Raw genomic sequence first — 18,375 nt, 5'->3', positions numbered from 1 at the left:
TCATTTCAATGTCTACTGAAATAATACAGGTTGACACCAGGAAACATTAACGCCACTGCATCCTTGCTGCTTTCTCATGTAGAAGTCTGTTTAATGTGAAAACAAGGTGATATCTAATTAGCACACAGGTAAGGAATTAAGAAAATCTTTATTTAAGGGTGAAGATGTTTCTCACAAAATCGTTGCCCCAATGCATCATTGAAATTCAAGCTGGAAAGATGATTTTAATATATCACTTGTACATTTTGTATTGCTCTTCTGGTGACAATGTAGTTTGTTTTTGTCAATTACCCTTTTAATAATAGGGTAAAAAAAATTAAGTGGATTTTTTAAAAGAAAACTATACTGTCAATATACTATTAAAACAAATTAAAATGGTAAAAGTTATTGTACTTTAAGTAAAAATAAAAGAGCAAAAATATCAATCCCAGTTTTGATTACTTAAATTAACAAAAAAAAATGCATATAGCAAAGGATAGTTTCAATCTGCCTACCTCTGGGTTATGGGCCCAGCATGCTTCCATTGCAGTACTCTGCTGCACATGTAAGTGCAAGAGATCCTGAAGCACTCACTCATCATGGGAAAGTACCAATGTGTTTCTTCGTTGGTTGATGGAAGAAACATCTTACAAAAACTCTCCAGATTATTGACTTTTTAAAGCTTTTCTAGGAAACATTCTAGATGTATGCTTATTAGCCTTTGTCAGTATATACTTTTCGCAAAGTGTCTCTGTGGCGCAATCGGTTAGTGTGTCCAGCTACTAACCAAAAGGTTGGTGGTTCAAGCCCACCCAGGGACGTAATTGACCTTGTTATCAAATTTTGGTGATCTTTAAAAAGACAAGTCAAAATTTCAAACCCCGTGTTATGGTGTAGGGTACCTGGCCTTTTCTGATGTAATCAGAGTTAGATTTGATTCAGTGATTTAATAAAAACAGCTCTGAAGCACAATTTAGCAGTGGGTTGCAGAGAAAAAGAAATATGCTGGCAAAAAAAATCCAATTGAGTGATTAAACAGCTCTTCATTTTCTGGCTTTATTTTTATGCTAACAAATTTGTTCTCTGAAAAGTGTCCACAAAGCCAAGTCTCTGATTAACACCTTTGTAGGGATGGTTTTTCACCTATTACTAAATTAAACTTGCTTCATTGGAAAGGCAGCAAGATGCATCTTCATTTCAATGTCTACTGAAATAATACAGGTTGACACCAGGAAACATTACCGCCACTGCATCCTTGCTGCTTTCTCATGTAGAAGTCTGTTTAATGTGAAAACAAGGTGATATCTAATTAGCACACAGGTAAGGAATTAAGAAAATCTTTATTTAAGGGTGAAGATGTTTCTCACAAAATCGTTGCCCCAATGCATCATTGAAATTCAAGCTGGAAAGATGATTTTAATATATCACTTGTACATTTTGTATTGCTCTTCTGGTGACAATGTAGTTTGTTTTTGTCAATTACCATTTTAATAATAGGGTAAAGAAAATTAAGTGGATTTTTGAAAGAAAACAATACTGTCAATATACTATTAAAACAAATTAAAATGGTAAAAGTTATTGTACTTTAAGTAAAAATAAAAGAGCAAAAATATCAATCCCAGTTTTGATTACTTAAATTAACAAAAAAAATGCATATAGCAAAGGATAGTTTCAATCTGCCTACCTCTGGGTTATGGGCCCAGCATGCTTCCATTGCAGTACTCTGCTGCACATGTAAGTGCAAGAGATCCTGAAGCACTCACTCATCATAGGAAAGTACCAATGTGTTTCTTCGTTGGTTGATGGAAGAAACATCTTACAAAAACTCTCCAGATTATTGACTTTTTAAAGTTTTTCTAGGAAACGTTCTAGATGTATGCTTATTAGCCTTTGTCAGTACGTACTTTTTACAAAGTGTCTCTGTGGCGCAATCGGTTAGTGTGTCTGGTTGGTGGTTCAATCCCACCCAGGGACGTAATTGACCTTGTTATCAGATTTTGGTGATCTTTAAGTAGACAAGTCAAAATTTCAAACCCCCTGTTATGGTGTAGGGTACCTGGCCTTTTCTGATGTAATCAGAGTTAGATTTGATTCAGTGATTTAATAAAAACAGCTCTGAAGCACAATTTAGCAGTGGGTTGCAGAGAAAAAGAAATATGCTGGCAAAAAAAATCCAATTGAGTGATTAAACAGCTCTTCATTTTCTGGCTTTATTTTTATGCTAACAAATTTGTTCTCTGTAAAGTGTCCACAAAGCCAAGTCTCTGATTAACACCTTTGTAGGGATGGTTTTTCACCTATTACTAAATTAAACTTGCTTCATTGGAAAGGCAGCAAGATGCATCTTCATTTCAATGTCTACTGAAATAATACAGGTTGACACCAGGAAACATTACCGCCACTGCATCCTTGCTGCTTTCTCATGTAGAAGTCTGTTTAATGTGAAAACAAGGTGATATCTAATTAGCACACAGGTAAGGAATTAAGAAAATCTTTATTTAAGGGTGAAGATGTTTCTCACAAAATCGTTGCCCCAATGCATCATTGAAATTCAAGCTGGAAAGATGATTTTAATATATCACTTGTACATTTTGTATTGCTCTTCTGGTGACAATGTAGTTTGTTTTTGTCAATTACCATTTTAATAATAGGGTAAAGAAAATTAAGTGGATTTTTGAAAGAAAACTATACTGTCAATATACTATTAAAACAAATTAAAATGGTAAAAGTTATTGTACTTTAAGTAAAAATAAAAGAGCAAAAATATCAATCCCAGTTTTGATTACTTAAATTAACAAAAAAAATGCATATAGCAAAGGATAGTTTCAATCTGCCTACCTCTGGGTTATGGGCCCAGCATGCTTCCATTGCAGTACTCTGCTGCACATGTAAGTGCAAGAGATCCTGAAGCACTCAGTCATCATGGGAAAGTACCAATGTGTTTCTTCGTTGGTTGATGGAAGAAACATCTTACAAAACTCTCCAGCTTATTAACTTTTTAAAGTTTTTCTAGGAAACGTTCTAGATGTATGCTTATTAGCCTTTGTCAGTATATACTTTTTGCAAAGTGTCTCTGTGGCGCAATCGGGTAGTGTGTCTGGCTACTAACCAAAAGGTTGGTGGTTCAATCCCACCCAGGGAAGTAATTGAACTTGTTATCAGATTTTGGTGATCTTTAAGTAGACAAGTCAAAATTTCAAACCCCCTCTTATGGTGTAGGGTACCTGGCCTTCTCTGATGTAATCAGAGTTAGATTTGATTCAGTGATTTTATAAAAACAGCTAGGAAGCACAATTTAGCAGTGGGTTGCAGAGAAAAAGAAATATGCTGGCAAAAAAAATCCATTTGAGTGATTAAACAGCTCTTCATTTTCTGGCTTTATTTTTATGCTAACAAATTTGTTCTCTGAAAAGTGTCCACAAAGCCAAGTCTCTGATTAACACCTTTGTAGGGATGGTTTTTCACCTATTACTAAATTAAACTTGCTTCATTGGAAAGGCAGTAAGATGCATCCTCATTTCAATGTCTACTGAAATAATACAGGTTGACACCAGGAAACATTAACGCCACTGCATCCTTGCTGCTTTCTCATGTAGAAGTCTGTTTAATGTGAAAACAAGGTGATATCTAATTAGCACACAGGTAAGGAATTAAGAAAATCTTTATTTAAGGGTGAAGATGTTTCTCACAAAATCGTTGCCCCAATGCATCATTGAAATTCAAGCTGGAAAGATGATTTTAATATATCACTTGTACATTTTGTATTGCTCTTCTGGTGACAATGTAGTTTGTTTTTGTCAATTACCCTTTTAATAATAGGGTAAAGAAAATTAAGTGGATTTTTTAAAAAATAATTATACTGTCAATATACTATTAAAACAAATTAAAATGGTAAAAGTTATTGTACTTTAAGTAAAAATAAAAGAGCAAAAATATCAATCCCAGTTTTGATTACTTAAATTAACAAAAAAAAATGCATATAGCAAAGGATAGTTTCAATATGCCTACCTCTGGGTTATGGGCCCAGCATGCTTCCATTGCAGTACTCTGCTGCACATGTAAGTGCAAGAGATCCTGAAGCACTCACTCATCATGGGAAAGTACCAATGTGTTTCTTCGTTGGTTGATGGAAGAAACATCTTACAAAAACTCTCCAGATTATTGACTTTTTAAAGTTTTTCTAGGAAACGTTCTAGATGTATGCTTATTAGCCTTTGTCAGTACTTACTTTTTACAAAGTGTCTCTGTGGCGCAATCGGTTAGTGTGTCTGGCTACTAACCAAAAGGTTGGTGGTTCAATCCCACCCAGGGACGTAATTGACCTTGTTATCAGATTTTGGTGATCTTTAAGTAGACAAGTCAAAATTTCAAACCCCCTCTTATGGTGTAGGGTACCTGGCCTTCTCTGATGTAATCAGAGTTAGATTTGATTCAGTGATTTTATAAAAACAGCTAGGAAGCACAATTTAGCAGTGGGTTACAGAGAAAAAGAAATATGCTGGCAAAAAAATCCAATTGAGTGATTAAGCCATTTTCTAGCTTTATTTTTATGCTAACAAATTTGTTCTCTGAAAAGTGTCCACAAAGCCAAGTCTCTGATTAACACCTTTGTAAGGATGGTTTTTCACCTATTACTAAATTAAACTTGCTTCATTGGAAAGGAAGCAAGATGCATCCTCATTTCAATGTCTACTGAAATAATACAGGTTGACACCAGGAAACATTATCGCCACTGCATCCTTGCTGCTTTCTCATGTGGAAGTCTGTTTAATGTGAAAACAAGGTGATATCTAATTAGCACACAGGAAAGGAATTAAGAAAATCTTTATTTAAGGGTGAAGATGTTTCTCACAAAATCGTTGCCCCAATGCATCATTGAAATTCAAGCTGGAAAGATGATTTTAATATATCACTTGTACATTTTGTATTGCTCTTCTGGTGACAATGTAGTTTGTTTTTGTCAATTACCATTTTAATAATAGGGTAAAGAAAATTAAGTGGATTTTTGAAAGAAAATAATACTTTCAATATACTATTAAAACAAATTAAAATGGTAAAAGTTATTGTACTTTAATGAAAAATAAAAGAGCAAAAATATCAATCCCAGTTTTGGATTACTTTAATTAACAAAAAAATATGCATATAGCAGAGGATAGTTTTAATCTGCCTACCTCTGGGTTATGGGCCCAGCATGCTTCCATTGCAGTACTTTGCTGCACATGTAAGTGCAAGAGATCCTGAAGCACTCACTCATCATGGGAAAGTACCAATGTGTTTCTTCGTTGGTGGATGGAAGAAACATCTTACAAAAACTCTCCAGATTATTGACTTTTTAAAGTTTTTCTAGGAAACGTTTTAGATGAATGCTTATTAGCCTTTGTCAGTATATACTTTTGCAAAGTGTCTCTGTGGCGCAATCAGTTAGTGTGAATGGCTATAAACCAAAAGGTTGGTGGTTCAATCCCACCCAGGGATGTAATTGACCTTGTGATCAGATTTTGGTGATCTTTAAGTAGACAAGTCAACATTTCAAACCCCCTCTTATGGTGTAGGGTACCTGGCCTTCTCTGATGTAATCAGAGTTAGATTTGATTCAGTGATTTTATAAAAACAGCTAGGAAGCACAATTTAGCAGTGGGTTGCAGAGAAAAAGAAATATGCTGGCAAAAAAATCCAATTGAGTGATTAAACAGCTCTTCATTTTCTGGCTTTATTTTTATGCTAACAAATTTGTTCTCTGAAAAGTGTCCACAAAGCCAAGTCTCTGATTAACACCTTTGTAAGGATGGTTTTTCACCTATTACTAAATTAAACTTGTTTCATTGGAAAGGCAGCAAGATGCATCCTCATTTCAATGTCTACTGAAATAATACAGGTTGACACCAGGAAACATTATCGCCACTGCATCCTTGCTGCTTTCTCATGTGGAAGTCTGTTTAATGTGAAAACAAGGTGATATCTAATTAGCACACAGGTAAGGAATTAAGAAAATCTTTATTTAAGGGTGAAGATGTTTCTCACAAAATCGTTGCCCCAATGCATCATTGAAATTCAAGCTGGAAAGATGATTTTAATATATCACTTGTACATTTTGTATTGCTCTTCTGGTGACAATGTAGTTTGTTTTTGTCAATTACCATTTTAATAATAGGGTAAAGAAAATTAAGTGGATTTTTTAAAGAAAATAATACTTTCAATATACTATTAAAACAAATTAAAATGGTAAAAGTTATTGTACTTTAATGAAAAATAAAAGAGCAAAAATATCAATCCCAGTTTTGGATTACTTTAATTAACAAAAAAATATGCATATAGCAGAGGATAGTTTTAATCTGCCTACCTCTGGGTTATGGGCCCAGCATGCTTCCATTGCAGTACTTTGCTGCACATGTAAGTGCAAGAGATCCTGAAGCACTCACTCATCATGGGAAAGTACCAATGTGTTTCTTCGTTGGTTGATGGAAGAAACATCTTACAAAAACTCTCCAGATTATTGACTTTTTAAAGTTTTTCTAGGAAACGTTCTAGATGTATGCTTATTAGCCTTTGTCAGTATGTACTTTTTGCAAAGTGTCTCTGTGGCGCAATCGGTTAGTGTGTCCGGCTACTAACCAAAAGGTTGGTGGTTCAATCCCACCCAGGGACGTAATTGACCTTGTTATCAGATTTTGGTGATCTTTAAGTAGACAAGTCAAAATTTCAAACCCCCTGTTATGGTGTAGGGTACCTGGCCTTTTCTGATGTAATCAGAGTTAGATTTGATTCAGTGATTTAATAAAAACAGCTAGGAAGCACAATTTAGCAGTGGGTTGCAGAGAAAAAGAAATATGCTGGCAAAAAAAATCCAATTGAGTGATTAAACAGCTCTTCATTTTCTGGCTTTATTTTTATGCTAACAAATTTGTTCTCTGAAAAGTGTCCACAAAGCCAAGTCTCTGATTAACACCTTTGTAGGGATGGTTTTTCACCTATTACTAAATTAAACTTGCTTCATTGGAAAGGCAGCAAGATGCATCTTCATTTCAATGTCTACTGAAATAATACAGGTTGACACCAGGAAACATTACCGCCACTGCATCCTTGCTGCTTTCTCATGTAGAAGTCTGTTTAATGTGAAAACAAGGTGATATCTAATTAGCACACAGGTAAGGAATTAAGAAAATCTTTATTTAAGGGTGAAGATGTTTCTCACAAAATCGTTGCCCCAATGCATCATTGAAATTCAAGCTGGAAAGATGATTTTAATATATCACTTGTACATTTTGTATTGCTCTTCTGGTGACAATGTAGTTTGTTTTTGTCAATTACCATTTTAATAATAGGGTAAAGAAAATTAAGTGGATTTTTGAAAGAAAACAATACTGTCAATATACTATTAAAACAAATTAAAATGGTAAAAGTTATTGTACTTTAAGTAAAAATAAAAGAGCCAAAATATCAATCCCAGTTTTGGATTACTTTAATTAACAAAAAAAAATGCATATAGCAGAGGATAGTTTCAATCTGCTTACCTCTGGGTTATGTGCCCAGCATGCTTCCATTGCTGTACTCTGCTGCACATGTAAGTGCAGTAGATCCTGAAGCACTCACTCATCATGGGAAAGTACTAATGTGTTTCTTCGTTGGTTGATGGAAGAAACATCTTACAAAAACTCTCCAGATTATTGACTTTTTAAAGTTTTTCTAGGAAACGTTTTAGATGAATGCTTATTAGCCTTTGTCAGTATGTACTTTTGCAAAGTGTCTCTGTGGTGCAATCAGTTAGTGTGAATGGCTATAAACCAAAAGGTTGGTGGTTCAATCCCACCCAGGGACGTAATTGACCTTGTGATCAGATTTTGGTGATCTTTAAGTAGACAAGTCAACATTTCAAACCCCCTCTTATGGTGTAGGGTACCTGGCCTTCTCTGATGTAATCAGAGTTAGATTTGATTCAGTGATTTTATAAAAACAGCTAGGAAGCACAATTTAGCAGTGGGTTGCAGAGAAAAAGAAATATGCTGGCAAAAAAATCTAATTGAGTGATTAAACAGCTCTTAATTTTCTGGCTTTATTTTTATGCTAACAAATTTGTTCTCTGAAAAGTGTCCACAAAGCCAAGTCTCTGATTAACACCTTTGTAGGGATGGTTTTTCACCTATTACTAAATTAAATTTGCTTCATTGGAAAGGCAGCAAGATGCATCCTCATTTCAATGTCTACTGAAATAATACGGGTTGACACCAGGAAACATTAACGCCACTGCATCCTTGCTGCTTTCTCATGTGGAAGTCTGTTTAATGTGAAAACAAGGTGATATCTAATTAGCACACAGGTAAGGAATTAAGAAAATCTTTATTTAAGGGTGAAGATGTTTCTCACAAAATCGTTGCCCCAATGCATCATTGAAATTCAAGCTGGAAAGATGATTTTGATATATCACTTGTACATTTTGTATTGCTCTTCTGGTGACAATGTAGTTTGTTTTTGTCAATTACCATTTTAATAATAGGGTAAAGAAAATTAAGTGGATTTTTGAAAGAAAACAATACTGTCAATATACTATTAAAACAAATTAAAATGGTAAAAGTTATTGTACTTTAAGTAAAAATAAAAGAGCAAAAATATCAATCCCAGTTTTGATTACTTAAATTAACAAAAAAAATGCATATAGCAAAGGATAGTTTCAATCTGCCTACCTCTGGGTTATGGGCCCAGCATGCTTCCATTGCAGTACTCTGCTGCACATGTAAGTGCAAGAGATCCTGAAGCACTCACTCATCATAGGAAAGTACCAATGTGTTTCTTCGTTGGTTGATGGAAGAAACATCTTACAAAAACTCTCCAGATTATTGACTTTTTAAAGTTTTTCTAGGAAACGTTCTAGATGTATGCTTATTAGCCTTTGTCAGTATGTACTTTTTGCAAAGTGTCTCTGTGGCGCAATCGGTTAGTGTGTCCGGCTACTAACCAAAAGGTTGGTGGTTCAATCCCACCCAGGGACGTAATTGACCTTGTTATCAGATTTTGGTGATCTTTAAGTAGACAAGTCAAAATTTCAAACCCCCTGTTATGGTGTAGGGTACCTTACCTTTTCTGATGTAATCAGAGTTAGATTTGATTCAGTGATTTAATAAAAACAGCTAGGAAGCACAATTTAGCAGTGGGTTGCAGAGAAAAAGAAATATGCTGGCAAAAAAAATCCAATTGAGTGATTAAACAGCTCTTCATTTTCTGGCTTTATTTTTATGCTAACAAATTTGTTCTCTGAAAAGTGTCCACAAAGCCAAGTCTCTGATTAACACCTTTGTAGGGATGGTTTTTCACCTATTACTAAATTAAACTTGCTTCATTGGAAAGGCAGCAAGATGCATCTTCATTTCAATGTCTACTGAAATAATACAGGTTGACACCAGGAAACATTACCGCCACTGCATCCTTGCTGCTTTCTCATGTAGAAGTCTGTTTAATGTGAAAACAAGGTGATATCTAATTAGCACACAGGTAAGGAATTAAGAAAATCTTTATTTAAGGGTGAAGATGTTTCTCACAAAATCGTTGCCCCAATGCATCATTGAAATTCAAGCTGGAAAGATGATTTTAATATATCACTTGTACATTTTGTATTGCTCTTCTGGTGACAATGTAGTTTGTTTTTGTCAATTACCATTTTAATAATAGGGTAAAGAAAATTAAGTGGATTTTTGAAAGAAAACAATACTGTCAATATACTATTAAAACAAATTAAAATGGTAAAAGTTATTGTACTTTAAGTAAAAATAAAAGAGCCAAAATATCAATCCCAGTTTTGGATTACTTTAATTAACAAAAAAAAATGCATATAGCAGAGGATAGTTTCAATCTGCTTACCTCTGGGTTATGTGCCCAGCATGCTTCCATTGCTGTACTCTGCTGCACATGTAAGTGCAGTAGATCCTGAAGCACTCACTCATCATGGGAAAGTACCAATGTGTTTCTTCGTTGGTTGATGGAAGAAACATCTTACAAAAACTCTCCAGATTATTGACTTTTTAAAGTTTTTCTAGGAAACGTTTTAGATGAATGCTTATTAGCCTTTGTCAGTATGTACTTTCGCAAAGTGTCTCTGTGGCGCAATCAGTTAGTGTGTATGGCTATTAACCAAAAGGTTGGTGGTTCAATCCTACCCAGGGATGTAATTGACATTGTTATCAGATTTTGGTGATCTTTAAGTAGACAAGTCAAAATTTCAAACCCCCTCTTACGGTGTAGGGTACCTGGCCTTCTCTGATGTAATCAGAGTTAGATTTGATTCAGTGATTTTATAAAAACAGCTAGGAAGCACAATTTAGCAGTGGGTTGCAGAGAAAAAGAAATATGCTGGCAAAAAAATCCAATTGAGTGATTAAACAGCTCTTCATTTTCTGGCTTTATTTTTATGCTAACAAATTTGTTCTCTGAAAAGTGTCCACAAAGCCAAGTCTCTGATTAACACCTTTGTAAGGATGGTTTTTCACCTATTACTAAATTAAACTTGCTTCATTGGAAAGGCAGCAAGATGCATCCTCATTTCAATGTCTACTGAAATAATACAGGTTGACACCAGGAAACATTATCGCCACTGCATCCTTGCTGCTTTCTCATGTGGAAGTCTGTTTAATGTGAAAACAAGGTGATATCTAATTAGCACACAGGTAAGGAATTAAGAAAATCTTTATTTAAGGGTGAAGATGTTTCTCACAAAATCGTTGCCCCAATGCATCATTGAAATTCAAGCTGGAAAGATGATTTTAATATATCACTTGTACATTTTGTATTGCTCTTCTGGTGACAATGTAGTTTGTTTTTGTCAATTACCATTTTAATAATAGGGTAAAGAAAATTAAGTGGATTTTTTAAAGAAAATAATACTTTCAATATACTATTAAAACAAATTAAAATGGTAAAAGTTATTGTACTTTAATGAAAAATAAAAGAGCAAAAATATCAATCCCAGTTTTGGATTACTTTAATTAACAAAAAAATATGCATATAGCAGAGGATAGTTTTAATCTGCCTACCTCTGGGTTATGGGCCCAGCATGCTTCCATTGCAGTACTTTGCTGCACATGTAAGTGCAAGAGATCCTGAAGCACTCACTCATCATAGGAAAGTACCAATGTGTTTCTTCGTTGGTGGATGGAAGAAACATCTTACAAAAACTCTCCAGATTATTGACTTTTTAAAGTTTTTCTAGGAAACGTTTTAGATGAATGCTTATTAGCCTTTGTCAGTAAATACTTTTGCAAAGTGTCTCTGTGGCGCAATCAGTTAGTGTGAACGGCTATAAACCAAAAGGTTGGTGGTTCAATCCCACCCAGGGACGTAATTGACCTTGTGATCAGATTTTGGTGATCTTTAAGTAGACAAGTCAACATTTCAAACCCCCTCTTATGGTGTAGGGTACCTGGCCTTCTCTGATGTAATCAGAGTTAGATTTGATTCAGTGATTTTATAAAAACAGCTAGGAAGCACAATTTAGCAGTGGGTTGCAGAGAAAAAGAAATATGCTGGCAAAAAAATCCAATTGAGTGATTAAACAGCTCTTAATTTTCTGGCTTTATTTTTATGCTAACAAATTTGTTCTCTGAAAAGTGTCCACAAAGCCAAGTCTCTGATTAACACCTTTGTAGGGATGGTTTTTCACCTATTACTAAATTAAATTTGCTTCATTGGAAAGGCAGCAAGATGCATCCTCATTTCAATGTCTACTGAAATAATACGGGTTGACACCAGGAAACATTAACGCCACTGCATCCTTGCTGCTTTCTCATGTGGAAGTCTGTTTAATGTGAAAACAAGGTGATATCTAATTAGCACACAGGTAAGGAATTAAGAAAATCTTTATTTAAGGGTGAAGATGTTTCTCACAAAATCGTTGCCCCAATGCATCATTGAAATTCAAGCTGGAAAGATGATTTTAATATATCACTTGTACATTTTGTATTGCTCTTCTGGTGACAATGTAGTTTGTTTTTGTCAATTACCATTTTAATAATAGGGTAAAGAAAATTAAGTGGATTTTTGAAAGAAAACAATACTGTCAATATACTATTAAAACAAATTAAAATGGTAAAAGTTATTGTACTTTAAGTAAAAATAAAAGAGCAACAATATCAATCCCAGTTTTGATTACTTAAATTAACAAAAAAAATGCATATAGCAAAGGATAGATTCAATCTGCCTACCTCTGGGTTATGGGCCTAGCATGCTTCCATTGCAGTACTCTGCTGCACATGTAAGTGCAAGAGATCCTGAAGCACTCACTCATCATAGGAAAGGACCAATGTGTTTCTTCGTTGGTTGATGGAAGAAACATCTTACAAAAACTCTCCAGATTATTGACTTTTTAAAGTTTTTCTAGGAAACGTTCTAGATGTATGCTTATTAGCCTTTGTCAGTACGTACTTTTTACAAAGTGTCTCTGTGGCGCAATCGGTTAGTGTGTTTGGTTACTAACCAAAAGGTTGGTGGTTCAATCCCACCCAGGGACGTAATTGACTTTGTTATCAGATTTTGGTGATCTTTAAGTAGACAAGTCAAAATTTCAAACCCCCTGTTATGGTGTAGGGTACCTGGCCTTCTCTGATGTAATCAGAGTTAGATTTGATTCAGTGATTTAATAAAAACAGCTAGGAAGCACAATTTAGCAGTGGGTTGCAGAGAAAAAGAAATATGCTGGCAAAAAAAATCCAATTGAGTGATTAAACAGCTCTTCATTTTCTGGCTTTATTTTTATGCTAACAAATTTGTTCTCTGAAAAGTGTCCACAAAGCCAAGTCTCTGATTAACACCTTTGTAGGGATGGTTTTTCACCTATTACTAAATTAAACTTGCTTCATTGGAAAGGCAGCAAGATGCATCTTCATTTCAATGTCTACTGAAATAATACAGGTTGACACCAGGAAACATTACCGCCACTGCATCCTTGCTGCTTTCTCATGTAGAAGTCTGTTTAATGTGAAAACAAGGTGATATCTAATTAGCACACAGGTAAGGAATTAAGAAAATCTTTATTTAAGGGTGAAGATGTTTCTCACAAAATCGTTGCCCCAATGCATCATTGAAATTCAAGCTGGAAAGATGATTTTAATATATCACTTGTACATTTTGTATTGCTCTTCTGGTGACAATGTAGTTTGTTTTTGTCAATTACCATTTTAATAATAGGGTAAAGAAAATTAAGTGGATTTTTGAAAGAAAACAATACTGTCAATATACTATTAAAACAAATTAAAATGGTAAAAGTTATTGTACTTTAAGTAAAAATAAAAGAGCCAAAATATCAATCCTAGTTTTGGATTACTTTAATTAACAAAAAAAAATGCATATAGCAGAGGATAGTTTCAATCTGCTTACCTCTGGGTTATGTGCCCAGCATGCTTCCATTGCTGTACTCTGCTGCACATGTAAGTGCAGTAGATCCTGAAGCACTCACTCATCATGGGAAAGTACCAATGTGTTTCTTCGTTGGTTGATGGAAGAAACATCTTACAAAAACTCTCCAGATTATTGACTTTTTAAAGTTTTTCTAGGAAACGTTTTAGATGAATGCTTATTAGCCTTTGTCAGTATGTACTTTTGCAAAGTGTCTCTGTGGCACAATCAGTTAGTGTGTATGGCTATTAACCGAAAGGTTGGTGGTTCAATCCCACCCAGGGACGTAATTGACCTTGTTATCAGATTTTGGTGATCTTTAAGTAGACAAGTCAAAATTTCAAACCCCCTCTTATGGTGTAGGGTACCTGGCCTTCTCTGATGTAATCAGAGTTAGATTTGATTCAGTGATTTTATAAAAACAGCTAGGAAGCACAATTTAGCAGTGGGTTGCAGAGAAAAAGAAATATGCTGGCAAAAAAATCCAATTGAGTGATTAAACAGCTCTTCATTTTCTGGCTTTATTTTTATGCTAACAAATTTGTTCTCTGAAAAGTGTCCACAAAGCCAAGTCTCTGATTAACACCTTTGTAAGGATGGTTTTTCACCTATTACTAAATTAAACTTGTTTCATTGGAAAGGCAGCAAGATGCATCCTCATTTCAATGTCTACTGAAATAATACAGGTTGACACCAGGAAACATTATCGCCACTGCATCCTTGCTGCTTTCTCATGTGGAAGTATGTTTAATGTGAAAACAAGGTGATATCTAATTAGCACACAGGTAAGGAATTAAGAAAATCTTTATTTAAGGGTGAAGATGTTTCTCACAAAATCGTTGCCCCAATGCATCATTGAAATTCAAGCTGGAAAGATGATTTTAATATATCACTTGTACATTTTGTATTGCTCTTCTGGTGACAATGTAGTTTGTTTTTGTCAATTACCATTTTAATAATAGGGTAAAGAAAATTAAGTGGATTTTTTAAAGAAAATAATACTTTCAATATACTATTAAAACAAATTAAAATGGTAAAAGTTATTGTACTTTAATGAAAAATAAAAGAGCAAAAATATCAATCCCAGTTTTGGATTACTTTAATTAACAAAAAAATATGCATATAGCAGAGGATAGTTTTAATCTGCCTACCTCTGGGTTATGGGCCCAGCATGCTTCCATTGCAGTACTTTGCTGCACATGTAAGTGCAAGAGATCCTGAAGCACTCACTCATCATGGGAAAGTACCAATGTGTTTCTTCGTTGGTTGATGGAAGAAACATCTTACAAAAACTCTCCAGATTATTGACTTTTTAAAGTTTTTCTAGGAAACGTTCTAGATGTATGCTTATTAGCCTTTGTCAGTATGTACTTTTTGCAAAGTGTCTCTGTGGCGCAATCGGTTAGTGTGTCCGGCTACTAACCAAAAGGTTGGTGGTTCAATCCCACCCAGGGACGTAATTGACCTTGTTATCAGATTTTGGTGATCTTTAAGTAGACAAGTCAAAATTTCAAACCCCCTGTTATGGTGTAGGGTACCTGGCCTTTTCTGATGTAATCAGAGTTAGATTTGATTCAGTGATTTAATAAAAACAGCTAGGAAGCACAATTTAGCAGTGGGTTGCAGAGAAAAAGAAATATGCTGGCAAAAAAAATCCAATTGAGTGATTAAACAGCTCTTCATTTTCTGGCTTTATTTTTATGCTAACAAATTTGTTCTCTGAAAAGTGTCCACAAAGCCAAGTCTCTGATTAACACCTTTGTAGGGATGGTTTTTCACCTATTACTAAATTAAACTTGCTTCATTGGAAAGGCAGCAAGATGCATCTTCATTTCAATGTCTACTGAAATAATACAGGTTGACACCAGGAAACATTACCGCCACTGCATCCTTGCTGCTTTCTCATGTAGAAGTCTGTTTAATGTGAAAACAAGGTGATATCTAATTAGCACACAGGTAAGGAATTAAGAAAATCTTTATTTAAGGGTGAAGATGTTTCTCACAAAATCGTTGCCCCAATGCATCATTGAAATTCAAGCTGGAAAGATGATTTTAATATATCACTTGTACATTTTGTATTGCTCTTCTGGTGACAATGTAGTTTGTTTTTGTCAATTACCATTTTAATAATAGGGTAAAGAAAATTAAGTGGATTTTTGAAAGAAAACAATACTGTCAATATACTATTAAAACAAATTAAAATGGTAAAAGTTATTGTACTTTAAGTAAAAATAAAAGAGCCAAAATATCAATCCCAGTTTTGGATTACTTTAATTAACAAAAAAAAATGCATATAGCAGAGGATAGTTTCAATCTGCTTACCTCTGGGTTATGTGCCCAGCATGCTTCCATTGCTGTACTCTGCTGCACATGTAAGTGCAGTAGATCCTGAAGCACTCACTCATCATGGGAAAGTACTAATGTGTTTCTTCGTTGGTTGATGGAAGAAACATCTTACAAAAACTCTCCAGATTATTGACTTTTTAAAGTTTTTCTAGGAAACGTTTTAGATGAATGCTTATTAGCCTTTGTCAGTATGTACTTTTGCAAAGTGTCTCTGTGGTGCAATCAGTTAGTGTGAATGGCTATAAACCAAAAGGTTGGTGGTTCAATCCCACCCAGGGACGTAATTGACCTTGTGATCAGATTTTGGTGATCTTTAAGTAGACAAGTCAACATTTCAAACCCCCTCTTATGGTGTAGGGTACCTGGCCTTCTCTGATGTAATCAGAGTTAGATTTGATTCAGTGATTTTATAAAAACAGCTAGGAAGCACAATTTAGCAGTGGGTTGCAGAGAAAAAGAAATATGCTGGCAAAAAAATCTAATTGAGTGATTAAACAGCTCTTAATTTTCTGGCTTTATTTTTATGCTAACAAATTTGTTCTCTGAAAAGTGTCCACAAAGCCAAGTCTCTGATTAACACCTTTGTAGGGATGGTTTTTCACCTATTACTAAATTAAATTTGCTTCATTGGAAAGGCAGCAAGATGCATCCTCATTTCAATGTCTACTGAAATAATACGGGTTGACACCAGGAAACATTAACGCCACTGCATCCTTGCTGCTTTCTCATGTGGAAGTCTGTTTAATGTGAAAACAAGGTGATATCTAATTAGCACACAGGTAAGGAATTAAGAAAATCTTTATTTAAGGGTGAAGATGTTTCTCACAAAATCGTTGCCCCAATGCATCATTGAAATTCAAGCTGGAAAGATGATTTTAATATATCACTTGTACATTTTGTATTGCTCTTCTGGTGACAATGTAGTTTGTTTTTGTCAATTACCATTTTAATAATAGGGTAAAGAAAATTAAGTGGATTTTTGAAAGAAAACAATACTGTCAATATACTATTAAAATAAATTAAAATGGTAAAAGTTATTGTACTTTAAGTAAAAATAAAAGAGCAAAAATATCAATCCCAGTTTTGATTACTTAAATTAACAAAAAAAATGCATATAGCAAAGGATAGTTTCAATCTGCCTACCTCTGGGTTATGGGCCCAGCATGCTTCCATTGCAGTACTCTGCTGCACATGTAAGTGCAAGAGATCCTGAAGCACTCACTCATCATAGGAAAGTACCAATGTGTTTCTTCGTTGGTTGATGGAAGAAACATCTTACAAAAACTCTCCAGATTATTGACTTTTTAAAGTTTTTCTAGGAAACGTTCTAGATGTATGCTTATTAGCCTTTGTCAGTATGTACTTTTTGCAAAGTGTCTCTGTGGCGCAATCGGTTAGTGTGTCCGGCTACTAACCAAAAGGTTGGTGGTTCAATCCCACCCAGGGACGTAATTGACCTTGTTATCAGATTTTGGTGATCTTTAAGTAGACAAGTCAAAATTTCAAACCCCCTGTTATGGTGTAGGGTACCTTACCTTTTCTGATGTAATCAGAGTTAGATTTGATTCAGTGATTTAATAAAAACAGCTAGGAAGCACAATTTAGCAGTGGGTTGCAGAGAAAAAGAAATATGCTGGCAAAAAAAATCCAATTGAGTGATTAAACAGCTCTTCATTTTCTGGCTTTATTTTTATGCTAACAAATTTGTTCTCTGAAAAGTGTCCACAAAGCCAAGTCTCTGATTAACACCTTTGTAGGGATGGTTTTTCACCTATTACTAAATTAAACTTGCTTCATTGGAAAGGCAGCAAGATGCATCTTCATTTCAATGTCTACTGAAATAATACAGGTTGACACCAGGAAACATTACCGCCACTGCATCCTTGCTGCTTTCTCATGTAGAAGTCTGTTTAATGTGAAAACAAGGTGATATCTAATTAGCACACAGGTAAGGAATTAAGAAAATCTTTATTTAAGGGTGAAGATGTTTCTCACAAAATCGTTGCCCCAATGCATCATTGAAATTCAAGCTGGAAAGATGATTTTAATATATCACTTGTACATTTTGTATTGCTCTTCTGGTGACAATGTAGTTTGTTTTTGTCAATTACCATTTTAATAATAGGGTAAAGAAAATTAAGTGGATTTTTGAAAGAAAACAATACTGTCAATATACTATTAAAACAAATTAAAATGGTAAAAGTTATTGTACTTTAAGTAAAAATAAAAGAGCCAAAATATCAATCCCAGTTTTGGATTACTTTAATTAACAAAAAAAAATGCATATAGCAGAGGATAGTTTCAATCTGCTTACCTCTGGGTTATGTGCCCAGCATGCTTCCATTGCTGTACTCTGCTGCACATGTAAGTGCAGTAGATCCTGAAGCACTCACTCATCATGGGAAAGTACCAATGTGTTTCTTCGTTGGTTGATGGAAGAAACATCTTACAAAAACTCTCCAGATTATTGACTTTTTAAAGTTTTTCTAGGAAACGTTTTAGATGAATGCTTATTAGCCTTTGTCAGTATGTACTTTCGCAAAGTGTCTCTGTGGCGCAATCAGTTAGTGTGTATGGCTATTAACCAAAAGGTTGGTGGTTCAATCCTACCCAGGGATGTAATTGACATTGTTATCAGATTTTGGTGATCTTTAAGTAGACAAGTCAAAATTTCAA

At 34.6% G+C, this 18,375-nt stretch overlaps 6 non-coding genes across 6 annotated transcripts; all 6 read left to right on the top strand.

Moving 5' to 3' along the window:
- Positions 1 to 4,219: 4,219 nt before the first annotated feature.
- On the top strand, positions 4,220 to 4,293 carry TRNAS-ACU (transfer RNA serine (anticodon ACU)). The gene has a single exon. It is a non-coding gene; the product is annotated as a tRNA-Ser (tRNA).
- A 2,258-nt stretch (positions 4,294 to 6,551) lies between these two features.
- Positions 6,552 to 6,625, top strand: TRNAS-ACU (transfer RNA serine (anticodon ACU)). The gene has a single exon. It is a non-coding gene; the product is annotated as a tRNA-Ser (tRNA).
- A 2,264-nt stretch (positions 6,626 to 8,889) lies between these two features.
- On the top strand, positions 8,890 to 8,963 carry TRNAS-ACU (transfer RNA serine (anticodon ACU)). The gene has a single exon. It is a non-coding gene; the product is annotated as a tRNA-Ser (tRNA).
- Positions 8,964 to 12,396: 3,433 nt separating this feature from the next.
- Positions 12,397 to 12,470, top strand: TRNAS-ACU (transfer RNA serine (anticodon ACU)). Its single transcript has one exon. It is a non-coding gene; the product is annotated as a tRNA-Ser (tRNA).
- A 2,266-nt stretch (positions 12,471 to 14,736) lies between these two features.
- On the top strand, positions 14,737 to 14,810 carry TRNAS-ACU (transfer RNA serine (anticodon ACU)). Its single transcript has one exon. It is a non-coding gene; the product is annotated as a tRNA-Ser (tRNA).
- Positions 14,811 to 17,074: 2,264 nt separating this feature from the next.
- Positions 17,075 to 17,148, top strand: TRNAS-ACU (transfer RNA serine (anticodon ACU)). Its single transcript has one exon. It is a non-coding gene; the product is annotated as a tRNA-Ser (tRNA).
- The last annotated feature ends 1,227 nt before the right edge of the window (positions 17,149 to 18,375 follow it).

This window comes from Pseudophryne corroboree, unplaced genomic scaffold (genome assembly GCF_028390025.1).
Source record: "Pseudophryne corroboree isolate aPseCor3 unplaced genomic scaffold, aPseCor3.hap2 scaffold_507, whole genome shotgun sequence".
Lineage (NCBI taxonomy): Eukaryota > Metazoa > Chordata > Amphibia > Anura > Myobatrachidae > Pseudophryne > Pseudophryne corroboree.
The sequence above is the reverse complement of the archived record's forward strand: the minus strand, read 5'-3'. Positions and strand labels throughout refer to the sequence as shown.